Source organism: Mytilus californianus, unplaced genomic scaffold, assembly GCF_021869535.1.
Source record: "Mytilus californianus isolate M0D057914Y unplaced genomic scaffold, xbMytCali1.0.p SCAF_9, whole genome shotgun sequence".
Taxonomy (NCBI): domain Eukaryota; kingdom Metazoa; phylum Mollusca; class Bivalvia; order Mytilida; family Mytilidae; genus Mytilus; species Mytilus californianus.
Window position 1 is genome coordinate 55,621,292 of NW_026262745.1, and position 22,165 is coordinate 55,643,456.

Below are 22,165 nucleotides of genomic sequence, written 5' to 3' on the forward strand. Positions count from 1 at the left end.
ATTTATGGTAATAAGAAGTTGGTTTATATTTGCGTAATGTAACATGGTCTGCTTACTGTTCTTTTCCCTCAGACTCTCAACAGACGAACTACATCTGTGAGAGCTGGTTCTGATTTTTACATGTTCGGGGAAACTAGCTTAGAACAATGCCTTTGATGGTGTATGGCATTGCTGCCGATGTAAAGGCAGGCCGGGCGTTGTTGCCGATGTAGAGGCAGGCCGGGAACGACAACAGGAAAGAAAACCAAACTAGAACATCAAGAAACTCGCTATTAATATTATAGCGGCTTGATCAGTTTATATACTAATTTCTGAATGTCCTAGTAACCCTTAACTGATTGCAACAAACAAAAGAATTTATGCTTTATGAGTTATAAATAAAGTTGCTGACGCAGGTTGACCGCTGTCTAACTTCTAAGACCTTATGTTAAACTCTGCCAGACATACAACTGGAGGTCAGTCTGGCATCAGCCGAAGTTTTATAGAACAGATATGTTTAATAGTGTATTAGAGTACTTATCTGACACATTTGAAACATAAAATCAAAGGAATAATTGTTTCGTCATCTATATCCAAAATTTATGTCAAATATCTGTCACAATATATCACTCTCCTTAGAAATTTTGGACTCCAAAATTAAATAAATATAAAAAAAAATATTTTAAAGAAATCGCATACAATTTTATGTTTACTATATTAATCTGAAAATGGATTTATAACTTTTAATTATTAACGTAAATAAATAATTAATATCCATATTAAACCTCAAAACAATATAGAAGACAAGCAATTGAGAAGATTGCGATGCAAAAAAAAATAAAGTATAGTATTTTGTTTTTGATTTTAAGCGATAAAAAATAACTTGAATTTATTTTTTTAAATATTTTTCTCTTTTTTTTTCTTTTTTTTTTTTTATTTTTGAGACTGCATGTTAGTCATACTGTTTAATTGGTGGTTTTATTGTAATTCTTTATAAATCAATTGATGTCTATGATGTTACAATATTTTGGTATTAATTTTAAATCGTTGCTCTTGAAAGTTTGTTACCCGCATGCTTACAATTGAACGTTTATTTTTACAGTTTATGAAATTTAATCAAAAATATATGCAAAGTGTTTTAAACAAAATGTTGCAAAAATTTATATGAAATATGAAAAGACTAGAATAAAACTTTAACAGAATTTGAATTGCTTACTTCAGTCTCTAAGTTACTGTTTAATCGATTGTATGGCGTTCCTGCTTCTGAGGTTACCCATTATATTAAATATTTGTGGCGTCCCTGCTCCTGAGGTAGCCCTTTATGTTAAGTATTTGTGGCGTCCCTGCTCCTGAGGTAGCCCTTTATTTAGTATTTGTGTGGCGTCCCTGCTATTCAGGTAGCCTATGCAATATGCTTGCCTATATATATATATATATTAAATTATTATTACTTTGTTCCGGTATTAGATTATCCAACAGTAAACGGCAACAAGAATTTGTCTAACTTGTTCCTAAAAGGTAACTTACAAACAAGGAGATTTACTTTATGTAACCCTAAATGAAAGTTGAACCTAATCTTAAAGATGACTGATTGCAAATGATAATATTGACAAGCGTTTGAAATACAAACATAGTTCTAATTAACATTATTCTGAAAAGTTATTCAATGGATGATTTAAATGAATAAAATTTTACAACATTTTATCAAAAAATAATTTTATAACTTATTTAAACAGTATTTTAATAAAGTTTTTCTTAAAATTTTAAGACATGAAACGCAATACGATTTGTGAAATGAGAATGAACATTTTGTTTCATAGCTGAAAATTTAAAATTTTAAATTTAGATTGTAAAATAGATTTTAAATAAGCATTTGATATACTCACAGTTTCATGAAAATATATGTTTACAATAAAAATACACAACAATATAACTTTAAAGTTATTAATGTCACTGATGTTGATAAAAGTTCTTCTTTGAAAATAATGCATTATATATATGTTCTTTGATATTCAGCTGGTGTCGTTGTTCAATGGTGTATTCTGATTAATTCACAAATAAATCATTTACTGGAAATACATATGAAATTAAATAGTCCGAACGGTACAAAAATAATGTTCAATAAATATTCCTGTTCGAATTGTCGAAACGCTAGCATGCTGTAAGGTCTGGATGTCGATGTTTGGTGTCAGCTTTTAAAAGTCGTCCAGCATTTATTAACGGGCCTCCACCAATTATTGTATCTAAAGAATCCACCAATTATTGTATTATTGTATCAAAACGAATAAACGAATACTCCACCAATTATTGTATCAAATGAATGATCCAATTATTGTAATAAGATGTTGGTTGATATTTGCGTAATGTAACATGGTCTGCTAACTGTTCTTTTCCGTCAGACTCTCAACAGACGAACTACATCTGTGAGAGCTGGTTCTGATTTTTACATGTTCGGGGAAACTAGCTTAGAACAATGCCTTTGATGGTGTATGGCATTGCTGCCGATGTAAAGGCAGGCCGGGCGTTGTTGCCGATGTAGAGGCAGGCCGGGAACGACAACAGGAAAGAAAACCAAACTAGAACATCAAGAAACTCGCTATTAATATTATAGCGGCTTGATCAGTTTATATACTAATTTCTGAATGTCCTAGTAACCCTTAACTGATTGCAACAAACAAAAGAATTTATGCTTTATGAGTTATAATGAAAGTTGCTGACGCAGGTTGACCGCTGTCTAACTTCTAAGACCTTATGTTAAACTCTGCCAGACATACAACTGGAGGTCAGTCTGGCATCAGCCGAAGTTTTATAGAACAGATATGTTTAATAGTTTATTAGAGTACTTATCTGACACATTTGAAACATAAAATCAAAGGAATAATTGTTACGTCATCTATATCCAAAATTTATGTCAAATATCTGTCACAATAAAACACCTATCTGTATTATGTGATATAGATACCGAAGATCGTTCTCATTTTTTACTTAAATGTAAAATTCTTCAATGCATTAGAGAAACTTATCTCAACCAAATTGACGAAATTATTACTGATTTTTTTAACTTTAGAATGAGGGACATACCAACTGATGACCAAATACAAATTATCTTGGATTGCACCGTGTTACTTTCCCGGTATACAAGTGATAACAAATTATACCAAAGAATAGAAGATATTTCAAGACAGTTGATTTATGCTCTTCACGTAGCTAGATATAGAACGTTGGACATTAAGAAAAGATAAATGTAATCTATCTAATAGAGAAATAAATATATTGCTAGTGTGCCGTGAACTTTTAGTGCTAATTTCACCCTGATGACTATAGTGTATATATGGTGTATATAAAAATTGGTGATGGATTTTACTATGGTGACGGATTACTGTACACAAAGATGACAGAATAATACTCATTTGAGGTTGTCCCAACGTGGACGGAAGAAGATTACCAGAAGAAGATCCGATATGAAGTTCCCAGTAACGGAGAACCTCTAACTTTGAGGTAATATTATTAGTGTCGGTGGTCTCACAAATGAATCAGGGTGAATTGCAGGTACATTAATTAGCAGAGAATAGACAATTATTAACTTTTTATTCATTATCTCGCAGTTATTTACGGTTAATTAGCTGTATATATCCCAAAACAGGTGCTCGCAGCTAGTACTACTACTAGTCTATGACTTTTAAGTAACAATTATATTTATATTCACAATCAGTGGCGGATCGAAGGGGGATGGGATCCGGGGTTTTGACTCCCCTTTTTGTGAACGATCAGTGCATTTAATGGAGACATATATTTGGACCCCCTTTATCCTGGCTGGAATCGCCCCTGATATTACATGTAAATCAAGTCCCGGGTTACTGTTAGCATAATAGCATAACAGTAATCACAAAGAGTGTGGTAATTTCATAAAGGACGAGGATTTATAAATATACAATTCTTGAAGAGGGGGAGAGTGCACTTCACGATGATCGAAAAAAGTGCCTTGCACGTTATTTTCTAGTCCTATAATATATGAACTCGGGGGCATTATTTTCTATTTCTATTTTCTTTTTACTGATTTTGCTGTTTTTCTTCTTTTTTTTTTTATTATCAATGTGCCACCCAAAAAGTAAAAAATGAAAATATCTGCATGAAAACGTTAAATAGTGAATATATAATGCGAAGGCATATATTATAGGACTAGTTATTTTCATCATCTTGTCTGAAACAGTCTGAATAATGAGCTTCAAGGCGAAGCGCGAAAACAATAAGTCATGTGAAATACTAATGACAAACACGTTGTACGGACAAACCCTTAAATCCCTCAATGTTATGTCAAATGAATTATAGCGAGGAAAGGTAAATTTAATTTAATACCAAAACTAAATATTTGTTATATTTCTCAAGAAATCATAGAATCAATAAATGTATAAATTTTAATTATGCATGTCTGTGTGAGATCCATTTCATGAGACCAAGGATTTCTATAAAATCCTTGATGGGACCCTTTATATATACAGTTTTCTATTTTCCCCGAAAAAATTTTAAAAAATAATAATCTTTTGGGAAATAATCCGATTTTGTTGAATTATTTCCCTTCATAATTATGATAAATCCTTTTAGTTCTTCAATTTCAAATTAAAATAAATATTTCATTTTGATCTAACGACAAACTTTTTAAATTGTAGTGGCATGGTCAGTCAACTGATTAGTTGCATGGCTGATTACCAGTTTACTGGTGACCCAGTAATTTTCCATATGACAGTGGCGTGTACCCTTGAGGTGTGTATAACTTATTTTGAATACCTTAATTTTCTGGGGAACATCCTGTCCACGTGTAATACTTAGTATATATTGCAACAGATGACATTAAACAAATTTTCTTTGTAGCATCGGTGTCCATTTCATGTTCAACCACTCAAAATTTTCACAAAAAAGATAATATTATAAAATCATTATAAAAAAAAAGAATAAAAAACTCTAGCAAATAAACTTCGCAATGAGTAAACGGGGATTTGTGTTTTAAAGGGCTTATTTTCAGTGGATATATTTCATACTAGATAACTAGACCTGAGATAACTTTTTTGTAATATATATTTTATTATTTTCATATCATTCTCAAATCTCGATCATCTTAAATAAAGATGTACAAAAAATAATTTTGTTATAACTCATAAATATATGGTTAATCATAATTGTTACAAATTATAAAATGGTAAGTCAATGCCCGATGTGCCGCCGTCTGTTGCAAAACTACGATTTAATCTCGTGCACTGCCTTCATCGGAATAGAGAAAAGTCCACCTAGTGTACATTAAAGAGTATCCGTTTGTTATGCTGAAAAAAAAGAGATCATCATAAACTATTTAGCAGACCTTCTCGTGTAAAAAAAAACCAAACTTTTAACTGAATTAAAAAAAAAAATTATCAAACAAAACTCATTAGAACACTCATAGTAACATTTTGTTTAGACCTGAGATAACTTATAGTAAGATAGTAAGATTATTTATATGTCTCTGCTATAATGAACAAAATTTTGAACAGCTTCAAATATATGGCCTTATCATTGGTAATATATCATATTTGTATCAGTAATTGCTGAACGTGTAACCAAATTAAAATGAAGAAATAGGCTCGAAACCGCATTTTTTAAAGATATTTTTTTCAATCCCAAAATAGATAATAGATATGCAGATTAAAGTCCAGATGAGAAGATTAACTTTCTTTTCTACCGAAGTAAATATATTAACAAGGATTTAGGATATCAATAAATTATTAAATTCATCAATTTATTAAATTTGAACATGTGAACCAAACAACGAAAAAAATAAACGGGAAATTGGCTATACCTTTTTGGTATTAGCCATGCAGCCATGTATGTACCAGCTATTTTAACTTATTGTTTTCTTAACCTTTAAAGAATACATTTTAAAATGAACTACTTTATTTATAGTAGTTCAAGAAAAAAAAAGTATATATATATATATATATGGTTTGAACGTTGTTTTCAATTTAGACTTGTATATATATATATATATATATATATATATTAGATAACTCTTTCCTTTATATTCAATGGAACAAGAAGCGAATTCGTTAGCGAACTAGAGTAACTATAGAAATAGCGTCGTTACAGGTCTTCTTCTGACCGGCAATAAATCCTTAGCAGTAATGATAGTGGAACGTCCATTCGGCTGTGCTCAGCCACGTCCGAATGGGGACGTTGAATCCTTGTAACAACTCTTCGAGTTGACAGTAAGTAGCCTGGTATTAGGCCAATTTTCTGTCCCTCCTTTTTCATTGGCAGTCGAAATTTTCCGACCGTATCACGGGCGGTCTCAGTTACAAGACCTACATGTACCTATCATATATTATTCGGTACGTCAGACACACCCGACATTAATCAACCAAAAACTCAATATTTTACAGTAGGGAATGAATATCTCCCACGTTCACTTGTCCCTTGAAGGATCAATATTGAATTTCTTCCATCGCCCCCCCCCCCCCCCCCCCCCCCCCTTTTTATAAGATTACATTATGACGTATGTTTTTTTTTAATTTTACGAAAGACCAACAAATCGATTTTTATCACCAAATTTGTCTTTGCTGAGATTAACACTAAAAAAGGTATAACAAACGTAACGATTGAAAACTCACAGTTCAGTTTTTAAGATATTTTTTTCTTTGGAAACTAACAGACTAATTTTCAAAAAGTTTTTTTCTTGAACCATTATTTATTTAAAAAACGAATTAATTTTGTAAACAAAAGTTATTCTTAAATATTAATTATGATCAATGATTGTAAAGATAAAAAATCCATCATAGTAGTTTGTTAATTTACTGGCTTCATGGTGTTAAACATGTCACCTTTCTTTTACAAATAACTGATTAAAAATATGAAGCCTTTACTGTAAAATAAATCATTCTAATAAAAATAAATTCATCCAGATTTTTCTCTCATAACCTTTTAACAGTTATTGTAAACTAATTTATTCAAACCATAGATATAATAGCCATAGATAAAGTACTGAACCCACATCAAAAGCAGATGATATTTGCCGAAATTTTATCACCCTCTTATTATATACATGTCACGCTTGGTGTTAATTAGCCTTCATTGGCAATTGCCGTCTATCGATATCTAATGAATTGTGAATCGGGAGAGTAATATGTCATTCTTCGGACAAGTTCGGTAGTTATCGTTATCTTCCGGTACATCATTCTTTTTTAAATGTTTATATAAGTGCTTAAAATACAAGTCAAGGTGATCGATGTATAATTACATTGTTCTTATAAGTCCTGAATATTCATCAAATATTTTCCACCGAACGTTGTGAAATCAACGATCATATAATAAATCACAGTAATAGAAAATACACAACTAGTTTCATACCAAACCAAAGAAGTTATAAAAATATAGTACACAAAAAGTACGTTGACAACTAAACGGGCAGACTTACGGAGGGTTATATAGCCCGGCGTATTTATAGTACGAATAACACTCCTAACACAATTCTAAGAAGGATATATATTGTTTACTTCAAAAATGAAATCGACAATCAGATTAAACCATCCGCTATTTAATTGCAAAACAAGCAACAACAAAAATGTAGGCGGAAAAGTATTATATATATAAAAGGAAAAAAATCAGAGACATGATAATTGTGCTTTTTCCCAATTATTTAATGTATTCAGTATGTCCACCACTTACGTTTTCTTCACCAAACGGCGTTTTAAAATTTATAATGTATATATTTTTTCTCTTTTTATTTTTCAAAAACTTGGTGTTACCGTTACGACAGAAAGTTTCAACACTTTTTTTGTGTTTTAAAATATAATAATTTCGTTTTTCTGGTCTAAAATGTGATTATACTGTTTTGAATCTCGATAAAAAAGAATTGTCTTTAACTCGCCATAGAAAAATTCGACCAGGTTCGACCTCTTAACCACGTATACCATCAGTAGTTGATATGTCTCCTCTTGTCAATCATACAGGTCTTATTTCCCGAGTGCAACCGATGCAAGTGCTATGGCAATTTAATTTTACGTGCCTGTTAAGTCCATTTTCCATAATTTCTCTATTTTATTATTTCAACAACAGCATAACCTTTTTATTTGTTGACCGATTTTCTCCAAATAAATTACAATCCGAACAATTTTTACAACCAGACGCTTTTCATTGCTACCGCCTCACGGCATATTTTTACTTGAGACAGGTAACGCATATTAATTATCAGCTGATAAGACGCGTGCCCGATAATTTAAATATAATTATGATACGAAATTAGTCTATTGGGAGGATGTCGGCAGATATCATCTACATCACAGGCCACTTCGCGCCGTGCCGTGCGTTTGATATTTCAAAGGAAACTACATGGGGCTCAGTGTGATATATTCTGAGTACTTTATCTATGGCTATTATATCTATGTTCAAACTATAATAGTCCTATGACTTGCTGTCCGTTTACCAATATTTATACTTTATAAAGTGTTTTCATATTCATTGATCATTTACTTCATGTTTTGCGAATACTTATATAAGGGGGTAATTATTATAGCCAGTATAATAGCTAACAATTTATCTAAAGAAAACGAGATGCTATATTCAAATTCTGAGATATAAATCTATAGTGTTCTTTAAAAAAAAAATTCCCAACAACAAAATTCTACACTTTCATTTATCTGGGTCTTTTTGTCTCCGCTTCGAAGCCGCCATCCCGTACCAAACATATCTATTCGTTTGGCAATATACAATCATGTAAGCAATATACAACAGGCAGTAGATCTGAATTTGTAAATTGTTATTTTGGATTTTACCTGATGAGGACGTGTCTCGTTGAATCTTCTAATAAACTTGCACACACATATTCTGTCTTTTAATCGTAATGTTATGAGATCAATAAGAACATAGAGCTACTGTATAGGACTAGTTGCATGCAAGTCTTTACAAATTATATATTTTGGTATGCTATAGTTTGTTATTATAGACTATTTGTCATTTGGTCGGGTTTTTTTTTTGGTTTTTTTAGTTTTTGACATGGCGTTGACTCGAGTTTGATATATTATGCATCTTTTGTGCTGTACTTTAACAATTATTTACAAGCATGCTGCATGTTTACACATTCATCACTATACCGCATCTAAATATAGCTTTATTGTAAAAAAAAATTAGGAGATGTAGTATGATTGGTGATGAGACAACTATCAACCAGAATCTAAAATACCTGATATAAGCAATTGTGACTTACTTTCTTTACTCAGAGTGATCGTAAATTAATCAGATAAGCCGGAGGAGGGGTGGAGACTTCATATAAAAAAGAAAAGAAATTAGCATTAGTTTTTTGTGATAAATATATAATAAACTCACAGTAACAGAAATAGCTCTTGAAAGCTCTGTCAGATCCCGGCACTTTTAACTGTTTTTTGACGCGTGCTAGAAAATGCAGCACCTGGTTACAGGGGCTCATTTGACAAATTATCATCTTTCGTAATTTAAGTTATAAAATCTAAATTTTAAGTGATCTAAAATGTTCATGACTAACGAGTATTTTCACTTGTACGATTTTTCAGTGAAATGAGTCTTAAGAGTATATACATGTATATCGGGATACTGACTGCATAATAAAATATTTATGTACCTATTAGTTGCGGCTCATTTTGGTCTTTTAAGTAAGTTTCCTTCCCCCGCATTACTTGATCGCTTTTGTAAAAAATAAACAGCACAACAACAACAGCATTCGACGTCAGTATTGTACCAAAAAATGAAAAAAATATTCAGAAAGAAGGCTCATAAAATTCAAATATTGGTAAGCACACACACTTAACTTGTCACTACAGACATGATCTTTTTGTTAATGCGCCAAACTCGTTTCTTCCACAGGACGATGTCGATGGTGGGGAAACATAGTCCAAATAATTATGACGTCTTGCAAGGCTCTTTAGGCGTCCCAGAAAAAAATTGAAATAGCCTTGCCAGACGTCATAATTATTTGGACTAGGGAAAACCCAACAAATCATTAGTTCCCCAAATGAGTATCCTAGTTTAAAGGTTTTTTTTAATATATACATGATCTGGGAACAGTATATCCAAGGAATTGTATACTTAAAAGGAATGGAAACGCGGCTCGAGATGAATCGGGATACCCGCAGAGCACACGCAGAGCTATAATCCATGTCTGTCTCAGTCGGAAGTATGATGAATAATATAAAGAATCATGACAGAGGTCCATTTCCTGTCATATAGATCGGTCTTTTAATTCACGGGGTCATCTTGCTTGAGAAGATATAAAGGAGAGAGAACCTCAAAATCAAGAATAAACTTTTATTCCATGAAAAAGACAAGGCCTTAGGTATCATGCATTTTAATGCCTCATCAAACATACGTTTGTAATATTGTATCATGTACATTCTCATTAAAATAGACCTTGGTCTTGAAACTTGAGCGAGTTTCATCCGGATTACAAAACAAAAAATACTGTGTTTTGATTTTTTTCTAAAAGCTCGACAACTACGAAGTGCAAAACAAAACAGTTGATATCATTATGAAGCTGAAACCTTATTCTATCATTTTGCCTTTTTTTTTAAGTTTCTGGTAAACTTTCTGAATTTTCTACGATTTTTCGAAATTTCAGTTTTGAATTTCATTATTCTGTCAAAATATGTCTATCAATCTGGGAGTGTACTACGATTTCTTTTAAATATTGGAAAGTAGAAAGAACAAAGTGAGAAAATGAGATATCATTTTAAAGAAGGGATATTTTCCTACAGTTTGGTCTAAATGACGAATGCTAAATGTAATTGGTACAATGTAAATGATTTTATTTCGAAACATGTTGAAAATTTGAAGTAGTGCGTCAATAAATACATCGACACTTCGTATTTTGGTAAGGGGTAAATAACTACTTGAAATAGATGTGACATTGACATACAACTTAAAAGCTTAATCTTTTTTCTATCACATAGTGTTGGTTTTATGAAAATGGTGATACAAACGAATTTGCTATGATTTTTCAAAATACCATGTTTATAGTTCACATTGACGCCATTTTGTTCAGTCAAGTTCCACACCGACGAAGTCGGATATTACAGGCAAGAAATGTATATAAGACTTCCGATTGGGATTTATTGTGCCGTTTTATACATGATTTTAATCATTTATTTTTTTGTACTAAATCGTTGCTTGGTATTGCAGTTTGCCATTATTAAGCTTTGCAGCAAAATACCACAAGCTTAAAAGCAACACAGTTCCTTCCTTTTTTCTAGAAGAGCAGTAATCTAGAGGTCGCAAAATATTCCTTCGGTGTTAAAATAAATAATATGCGAATATCGGAAAGTTTTAACTGTTTCTAATTAAAAAAAATGTATTGCACCACGGCATAATTTAGCATTTATTAACAGGTGAGCTCGGCGTGATTTCTTTTTGACACCTTAAATCAGGGACAGCCTATAGTTAGTATACACGGTTCCTGCTTAAATATATATACGACAAAAATTAGCTTATCAATGATACATGATAGATTATACCTGCAAATTGGATATCCCATACCGGTGTTTATTATAACACCTATTATCTAAGTTCGTTTATCTAGACAAAATACTACATCTGTTCACGTACTTCTTCTTTTATACTTTTCTGTACCAGTCATATTCCAAAATTGAAAAGTTATTTTTTTTGTTGACTTTTTGCATTACCTTAAATCTTTTTAAAAACTCGTATAATGTCAGATTTCATCTATTAATTGATCTTAATTGTTGCATACCTTCGTGAAATATCAAAAGGAGGTACAAGAAAAAAAAATGTTTTTCAGAAGCAACTTTGTTTAAGGTTGTTTTTTTTGTTTATTTCATTTAAGGAATTGTATATCTAAATAGACAATTCCTTGTTTCATTTCATGAATAAATGACCAAGTTCGATAACTACTGCCAGATAAGTAATGAGCCAGTTAGAGCGACTGGATGTAATTAACACACCACCCAAGTCAGAGATGCATCATACAAATTTCTTTGAAGTCGGCCGCGTTTCCATTCCTTTTAAATATACAATTCCTTGGTATATCTAACCTGACATGATATAGCTATTTCATATTGGAACTTGGCACATATTCATGAAAAATCAACAAATGATCCGAAAGTCGGAAAGATGAATATAGTCCTCTGACTTCACAAACTTGGACACAGTTGTGATGTTGCTTCGCTGAGCTATAGATAACTGTACGACCATCAACAATGAGCAAAATTTACAACATATAGACATAGGTGCTTGAGGACAGGAGTCGAGATTCACGTTGAAAGTAAACATGCATATTAAGAGAAAAATATGGTATACTAGTATATATATGGTACAAATAAGTGATATATATTGAAAAATCTAAGATTTATGATAATAAGGGGGAGGGACTCGGGGAGGGGGGCTCAAAACAGGATTCTGTCCTCAAGCACCTATGCATATAGAAAGCTGTAAATATAATAGAAGGCCTCGAAATGACAAACGTAAAACAAATCAACAAGAAACTAGTTCAGTGATAATGGACGTCATACTAAACTCCGAAATATATAAAAGAAACTAAAATTAAAAATCATACAAAACTGACAAATGCTATAGGCTCCTGACTTGGGACAGGTGCAAAAATATGGTGGGGTTAAAAGCCTATATACTGTAAATTTCAGAAATTATTGCATGCATTTATTAATATTGCCAATTAACATAATCATGATAATTTCCCTTTCAATTTTTAAAAAATTCTGATTTAAGTTTTTGTTGTATATTGGGACTTTGGATAGTCTCAAGAATGCTTTCACCAATTTTTATGAAACTTTGGTGAATTGATTTTATATATTGACATAAACTCCCTTTTCATTTTTATGACCCATAGTGGGTCAACCCTTGACCGTCTGTCCGTCTGTCCCAAAGTCATTGGTTTTTGTTCTCTAATTTAGTTTGCCTCAACCAAATGTTATGAAACTTTTACAAAAGCTTATTACCACAATACTCAGATCAAGTGTGAATTTTGGTGGTGTCAGTGTTACCGTTCTAGAGTTATGCCCCTTTACAAATGGAAAAATTGCTGAATTTTTGGTTTCCCGCTCTCTAACTTTAACTTTAGTTTGCCTCAACCAAATGTTATGAAATTTGCACACAATATTTATTACCACAAAAAACAGTTTATATTTTGGTGGTGTCACTTTTACTGTTCTAGAGTTATGTCCTTTACAAATGGAAAAAATGATAAATTTTTCGTTTCCGTCCTCTAAATTAAATTTGCCTCAACCAAATTTTATTAAACTTTAACGCAATACTTTTTACCACAAAATCAGATCAAGTTCAAATTTTAGTAGTATAAATTTTACCGTTCTTCAGTTATCTTCCTTTATAACTTTATATGATATGCAAGCCGGAGTATCATCCCCTATTTATTTTTATATAAGATGCAGAGTTATGGAATTTTAGTTGTTGGAAAATTGTTTTAAATTGTCCATTTTCACACCTTGGAAGGTTTTAGAATTGTATTTGTTCAAAAATCACGGCCTCAAACTTATATACACTTGTGATATCCCTAAATGGAGCCAAATTATTTTCATGTTTTGTTTCAATGAATACCACTCTTTGTGCATGTCCTTTTTTAGCTCACCTGGCTCGAAAGGCCAAGTGAGCTTTTCTCATCACTTGTCGTCCGTCGTCGTCCGTCGCCTTTGTTAACTTTTTACATAGTGAACTTCTTCTAGAGAACCACTGAATGGAATGGAATCAAACATGGCATGAATGTTCCTTATGAGGTGCTGACCAAGAGTTGTTACTTTGTTGCCGATCTATTATCCAAGATGGCCGACAGCGGGGGACTTTGTTTAAGATAGGACCCTAAAGGAAATACATACAAATGTCTTCTTTTAGAGAACCACTGAATGGGATGAAACGAAACATAGCATGAATGTTTCTTATGAGGTGTTGACCAAGTGCTGTTACTCTGTAGCTAATCCATCATCCAAGATGGCCGCCAGCGAAGTAGGACAATATTAAACCAAATATGGCCTCAATCATTATTAAAGTATCTGTTATGATTTTTATCTTTTTTATATGATTTCAAAAACCCAAATAGAGTCAGGTGAGCGACACAGGCTCTTTACTGAATTGGTAGTTTTAACAAAATTTTGCAGTTTTTTGTTATTATTTTGAATATTATTATAGATATATATAAACTGTAAGCGGTAATAATGTTCAGCAAAGTAAGATCTACAAAAAAGTTAATATGACCATCATTGTCAATTGACCCCTTAAGGAGTTATTGCCCTTTAAAGACAATTTTACACAATTTGTTCATCAAGTTTGCTAACATTTAAAAATCTTCTCTGAAATACAGGTGAGCGATTCAGGCTCTTGAGAGCCTCTTGTTCTATAATGTAGTTGATCATTAAAATTCATTTATAGTATAAACCCAAGCTAAAAGGGCAACAAGCTTATCAAGCACTCATGGTACAGCTTTTTATTAAACACCCATTGATATATACATTAAACAGCAAAATAATTATTGATGCAAGATGTTATTAAATAATAATTTTTACTCTTTTTATGTGTAGGACAAGAACTATAGAAGATACAGAGAAATTATAAACAGCAGAAATGATAGGCAATTTAAAATTTGCAGAAGTCAACAAAACCTAAATGGTAAGTAAACTCATCATAGATACCAGGATTAAATTTTGTATTTAAGCCAGATGGCGTTTCTTCTACAAAACATTCATCAGTGATGCTCGATAAGACTCAGAAGGCCACTTTTATAAAAGTTATTGCCCTTGAAAGATGATTATCATGATTATTATAAAAATAAAAAGATGTGGTATATTAAATATGAAAACTATTAATCATGGCTCTAACAAAGCAATTATAGGCCAGTGACGGCCTTCAATAATGAGAAAATCCATGCCCTATTGTCAAAGTAGTCAGCTATAAAAGGCCCTCAGATGAAAAATTGAAATAATCCCAACTGTAAAACTAATTGCCTAGTTTATAACAAAACAAATTAAAAAAAATAAATATGACAGATATGAAACAACAACAACAACCACTAAATTTTAGTGTCAGAATAAACTACAGGCGCTGAACTTGGGACAGGCACAATCAGAATATGGCAAGGTTATATAAAAATAAGAAGATGTGGCATGATTGCCAATAAGACAACTCTTCACCAGACAACAAATGACATACCGGTAGATTTCCTGCAAAAAAATAATCAGTCTGGACTAAGCAGGAAATTTATACCTTTCCCTTTATCGAAAAGACACAAAGATCTGTTAGTACTCACAGTTACTGACAACTAGTTAAAAATCAATAAAAATTAATACATGTAATAAAAAAATCAGGTTTGTGAGCACTCAACCCTACCTTAACTTTGGACAGTGGTTTAACAGCTCAACATATAAAGAACAAACTGTAAAATAACCGTTGCAATTGCCTCAACTCGAAAGATTGATAAAATGCACAAAATCAACTAATATAAAAACCCATAGACAAAAAGCACGGAATTAAGAGAACTCACAAGTTAGAAAGGAAATATTCTTAAAATGTTCATAAACATGACAAAATAAGCTTTTTTATTGCAGTTTCTCTCTCCATTTATAACATTTTATTTGTTTTTGTTTGTATTTATAGGTGAATAGACATCTTGGTTTTCATGATCAATAGGTCAATACTGAAGAGGAAACTGAAAATTTATATCTATCTACATGGTGCGTTAATTGGATTAATGTGAAATGGAATGTGTGCTTTCCTGCAAAAAAGAAATAGGAAAATTCATCATAATCACATGATAATGGCTATAAACAAAATGGAGTTCTATCATAGATGCAGAAAAACACAATTGTATAAATGCAACAACATATTATATATATTTGTCGAAAGAAGGGAGAAATGAAGAAAAAAATAGTATTTTGTTGTTGAAAGGAACACCAGCTTTAACCACTCATTTACATCGCTCCCTCATATCAAATATACTGAAGAAGATCTTGGAAGAACGAATTGCAAAAATGTTTTCCCTAAGAATTGAAGGAAATTGTTTAGTGAATGGAATAATTTATGCATTAAACTTTTACGTAATGGATTGAATAACTGTACACAGCAGCTGAAACAGAGGAAAATTAAAATTTACAAGAAAAGTGTTTATTTTATTATTTAATTTGCAAATATGAATGCATTCTTAAGAACACCACAAATGGTATGACATTCAAATTGGTTGCTTATTAATGTATACAATTGAAACAATAACAAAGAAAACAGAATACTGTGCTACCAAAAATATTTTATAAATCAAAGTTAAAGTCATATAAAGTATGTACAATACCTTGACCTAAACAGTCAGACTCACTGTATTGTTTTTGTATGTCATGGTAATTTTGAGTCAAAAATTTATTAAAGTTTTAAATATCATTTGTATCATTTATTAAGTCTTGTAAACATTATGTTCATACTGTTTGTATAGTGAAGAAATTTACAATGAGTAAAAATAGGGGAAAACATTTCCTACAGGGAAAGTTGATGTACAGAAATTTCCTTAGAGGAAATTTGGAGAACAATGTTTTCCTTAGAGGAAATTTGTGGTATTGAATTTTCCCTCAAGGAAAAGTGTTTGTTAAAAATTTCCTCAAAGGAAATTGTAGTTGACAAAATTTCCTCAAAGGAAAATTTTAAGCCACAAATTTCCTCACAGGAAAATTTGAAGCCGCAAATTTCCTCAGAGGAAATAGAATTTCCTCAAAGGAAAATTTGAAGCCGCAAATTTCCTCAGAGGAAATAGAATTTCCTCAAAGGAATTATTAATGCAGCAAATTCCCTAAGGGAAATCTTTTTCCCTTGAGGAAAATACAATTTCCCTTAAGGAAAAATCTTTTTCCTTTAGGGAAATTTGATTTCCCTTGAGGAAAACTACTTTTCCTCTGAGGAAATTGTTGAAAAAAGGGGCATTACTTTTTCAACAGTGGTGCTAGAGCCAAATTTTTTTAGGACAAATATCAGGGAACCAATACCAACCAAGTTATCAACTTCATTTTGACTTAACTCCAAAAATTAAGGTGACAACTTTTGCACTCAGCGGAAGTGCAAACTTGTCCCGGAGACTGTTATGTGTTGAAGCTAAATGGTTGCTCCCTTATTGTCCATATTATTTTCTGCTGAAAATGAATTTATTATTGATTTTTATAAATGACTGTGAATGCTTACATTCATTATCTTGTGCCATTTTCATATCTATTTTTCTTTCTTTACAAATTTTACAAAATTTAAAACAAGACATTTGTTTAATTTCAAAACTATGAATACTGTATATACATGTATAAACAATCCATAACTTTATTAAATTGATTTTTTGTTGATTTTCATGAAGAGGTGGAGGATTTGGAATATCGTTTTCATCAATATTTAAAGTTGAATTATTTTTACTTTCTAAATTAGCTGGATGTTCATATTGTATTTCCAGTTTCCTGCATCTCATATGTATGTGATCAGCAAGAGGATCATACTGATTGTTTAAAACGAGTTTGAATTTACAGTGAGCCTGTTTAGTATATTGTTTTGATCATGTTTTCATTTTCATCTAAGCCTAAGGAACCATAAGTAGGATTGCAAGTTGATAATCTAAAGATTTTGCTATTTTCTGGGATGCTATTTAAAATTTGAGGGGAGAAACTGCTTAGCAGTATAAATGTATTCCTGATCATCTTCTGTTTGTGGGTTTTTACATCAATTTCATGTAACTTTCAGAGTCAGTTTTATGTCATTTCTTGCATTTTGATTTTTAAATGATTTTTTTGTGGTCCATTTACTTTTCATGCTTTTTAAGTTTATATACAATGGCAAAATAAAATTGAGAATGGAAATGGGGAATATGTCAAAAATATGCTTTCATATAATGCTATCATGTCGTCATTGTTGTCCAAGACACATTTGGTTTCCGGACAATAACTTTAGTTTAAGTGAATGGATCTCTATGAAATTGTACCAGATACCAGAAGGTTCAATACTCAAAAGGAAGGTTAGAATTGATTTTGGGGGTTATATATGGTACCAACAGTTTAGGAGTCAGTGGCCAAAAACAAGCACTTTTGTAGTTACTAGACAATAACTTGTTTGTAAGTGTATGGATCTTTCTGAAATTGTACCACAAGGTTCCATATCAGAAAGGTAAGGCTGAGACTGCGTTTGGGGGTAATTGCCCAAAACGTTTTTTGAAATTTTTGTTATGGGGGAGGGGAATTTTTTTTCATTTTTTTTATGGAGGGGTTCATCATGTTCATTCTGTTTTTCTTCAAGATTTTTCAAAATTTCAAATTTTTCAAACATTTTTTTGGCTTTTTTTTTCATAATTTTTGGTGTTTTTCTCCAAAAATTTCAAATTTTTACATTGATTATTTCTCATTTGTATATATAAATGCAACAAATACTGATATGGCAGGAGATACACAACAAACAGGGTGTGTAATTTATTGCATCGGTAATTTGTGCATTTTTCCTTTGATGTGTACTCCCTGATAATGTAAGTATCAGTGGACTGGTCATGATAAACAAAAATAATTGGGTCAGTTCGCAATTGACATGCGCGACTGCACCCCAAAAGGATCTACTGCAGAAACGCACAAGTTATTTGGTGAATGAAACACTTGTCATTGTTTGAAACTTTCAGTAATTGAAATTTAGGTCAGCCTTTTTGAACGATTCACTGATTGTGTGAAATTTTGAACAGAAAATGTACGAAAAACGTGATAAAATTGCATTATATGCAGAATTATTGATAGCTTTCCTTACTTTTCACAAGGACATATAACTAACATATCGTCCATGCTTTTCCGATCTGAGTTTTTATTCATACATAGTCTGGCATGGCTGGTGCTGTTCCAAGATGTATTCTTTTTTTGTTTCTTGAGAAGTATTTGTTTAACCTGTTCAGTCACTATAAAGTGTTATAATTCATATTTAGACGCAACACATAAAAAGTGACCAAAAAGGTTCTGCTTTCTCATGAGAGAAGCTAGAAAAAAAATCAATGTACACATTTTCAACATTTTTGTAGGACTATCATATAAAATTAAGGAAATATGTTACAGTTGGAGACTGCTGCTGAATAGAAATGTTCGAGCTATCCTGATACCTGTTTTCAAATTAGTCCATATCATTATTTAAGTTTGAAGGGTCCAAAATTAAAATATGTTTGATTTCAACAGACATTAAATTTTTGGTGTTTTTTATATGCTAAATCTACATCTGCGGCCGTATCAGGCTGCGCTCGGCGAAGCATTTTATTGCTCTTTGGTTGGTACTTTTTTTTCCATAAGTGTCTATTTCTTAAATAGGTTGAAATGTTCGCCTGATAAAAGTATTCGGTAGAGTGAAAATGTTTTGATCAGGTTCAATCTGACGCATAAAATATGCAGGCGACTGCGGGAGGCAAATATTTATATTGCATCCAAATAATGTGTCGGCAGCTTGAATTTCAAAGGATGTAGCCCACATACTTCCAAGTAACATGCCCTGTATATACCTATCAAAAGTCATAGTATTTATATCATGGGTTATCATAACTCCATCTTCCCATAAAATCCAATTTGGACAATATGGGAGCATACATTATAACCAAAATGAATCACTCAGACTCAAGTCTCCATTTATGAATATTAAACTTAGAGTGAAAAAACCAAAACAGTTTCCATCTCCTGGGTAGATATGTGTCATAATCAATGACAAGATTTGTTGATAGTTTGCCAAAGCATTTTTTTGTTTTGTTAAATTTTGAAAGCTTCTGTGAAGTTGGAGACTGCTACTGTTGTACTGAATGGAAATGTTATTGGGAATTTCTCATGAATTTTTCTGTGAGCTACAGGAATAACCGTGATCACATACAAAAGTTTAACCAACGTCATTATCACTGTCTGTTATTTGATATGGGGAACTATGTAGCAGACGAATAATGGTAGTCATGGTCATCCAGAGCACCGGATTTTACTACCTCCGGCTACGTTTCTCCCGACATTTATTGCTTGCAGGAGGTTTTTCTGTGTTCCCATGGCTGGACGGAACTTTTACACTATAAATGTGATCATTAATTATGATAGTGTGACTTTTTAAGGAAGTACCTGTGATTATTTTGTAAATTTGCTGTCATTGACAATGGAAAGATGAAGCAGACGATTAAACATGGCGTAAGATTTTGTTGTCCAAACTTCGGTTATTTCCGTGGTACAATAAACTTAAATAAACTACACAAGTTACCAAAATTTGTTAATTCTTGTTTGTGTAAACAAATAAAAATTCATGTCGTTTTTAACAACGAATTTGTTCCGTTCTGTCCCGTTTTTTCAAGATCGCGATTAAACGAGAATCTGGCAGCCATTAAAAATATAAGGGTTAAACTAATGTCCTGACAACGTCCTGACGGATATTCCAATGCTAATTTCGTTTTCATCATTGGAAGAATTTACTTTATATTTGGAACCAAGCAAAAATACAATATTTTCTTAATAAATATAATAAAAAAAATAAAAAAAATATTTTTAAGAGTTAGAAAACTTGACCTGATCAACTTGAAAAATAAAAAAAAAATAATCGTACGAGATTTAACGAGATTGACGAAACTTTTTAGATTGATCATGTAGAGAGAGTTATCGTTCTTTATTCCAATTCGATGCTTCTACCATAAGTGCCAGCTAAAGCTGGCATATTATTGTGCTTACTGAAGCTGGTATTTTACCACAAAATGTGTTATCTAATACCTACTCCATTTGTTCATCACATTTTAATAACTTCCTAAAACAAAATGAAAAGAAAAGAAATAGACTTCTTTGTCTCGTACCATCCCACATAAGTACACATCCAGAAATAGACCATACTCAGTCGTCTGAAGTTGTTCGGCACAGTGACAAGAAAAGAAAAAGAAGTAAATGTCTGCAGTTTGATGATGTTACAACTTTATTCAGAAAAACTGGCGTTGTTCTACCAGTAGGAACACGTAAGTCAATTTATTTTTGTATAAGAGGGGGGGGGATAGATGTACAAATGTAAAACACCCTGTAAAACTCAACTTTTAGAGCAAGGGAGGGTGCTACGCCTTTGTATCTTATAAATGTTCTATCTTAGAAGTTCTTCTCCTTCCGTTTAATATAATTGTATTTAATTTGGCCATTTTGAGGAAAAATTTGACAACATTTCCATCATGTCACATAGCAGATCTAACTTCTTTTTTTACAGAGTTCTTTGAATAATTTACTTGAGCCCGGGACAATCATTTGATATTCTCAAAGGGGTACAGGTTCTTGTTTTTAGAGACAGCATTTTTTTTCTTCAGCAGAACAGTATGACTTTTTAGTTTTAGTATCACAATTATTTATTTTCTTTATTGTATAAGTTTAATTATATAGTTTCAAACTATTTATAGGCAGACATTCTTACAAAGTTGAGCCATTTATTTTCAAAATCCCCTTGAACCCTCCCCCCTAACTCCCTAGAATATCAAAAGGTCACCAGGTATCTCCATAAAGTAAAACTGATATACAATGTACACTATGACATGACTATCACATTCACTACTCTTAGGTTAGAGGTCAATGAGTACAGAAACCCAATAACACAAGACAGAAAATTAGACATTTCAATTACAATTAAAAAAAAGTAACAGGGGACAAGATAATGGGTGAAAAAATATAATAAAAAAATGTTAACACAGTTTTTTATAGCTTCCAAACACCTAACAGGTCAACGATTATTGTTTAAATCAATCATCATGATCATAACTGAGCATAAAGCGATATATTATGGCAACATTTTTTATAAATATAAAATTTAATGATTAATTAAAATCTCACTTGCCACAACTACTCAAACAGAAAGTCAAACTGTCATGTACATCAAGACAAAACTTATCAAACATTTTGCATATGATCATCATGATGGTGCTACAAAAAAAAAAATTTTGAAATTTGAAATTATTATTGTTTTTGAATAAATTCATGTCTGTACCTTGAAAAGTGTTTTAGCTCAACTGTATATCAATACAATGCTAAATAATATAAATATAATCATATTCTTAAAAAACTTGCACCAGACAGATTATGTTGCTTTTAATGTTTTGACTTATCTAATTTTTAGCTGTCTGTATTAGCTGCAGAAAAGAATTAACAAGAAAAGAACTAGATGAGAATACATATGAGGAATGTTCACCAAAGGTACCAAAATA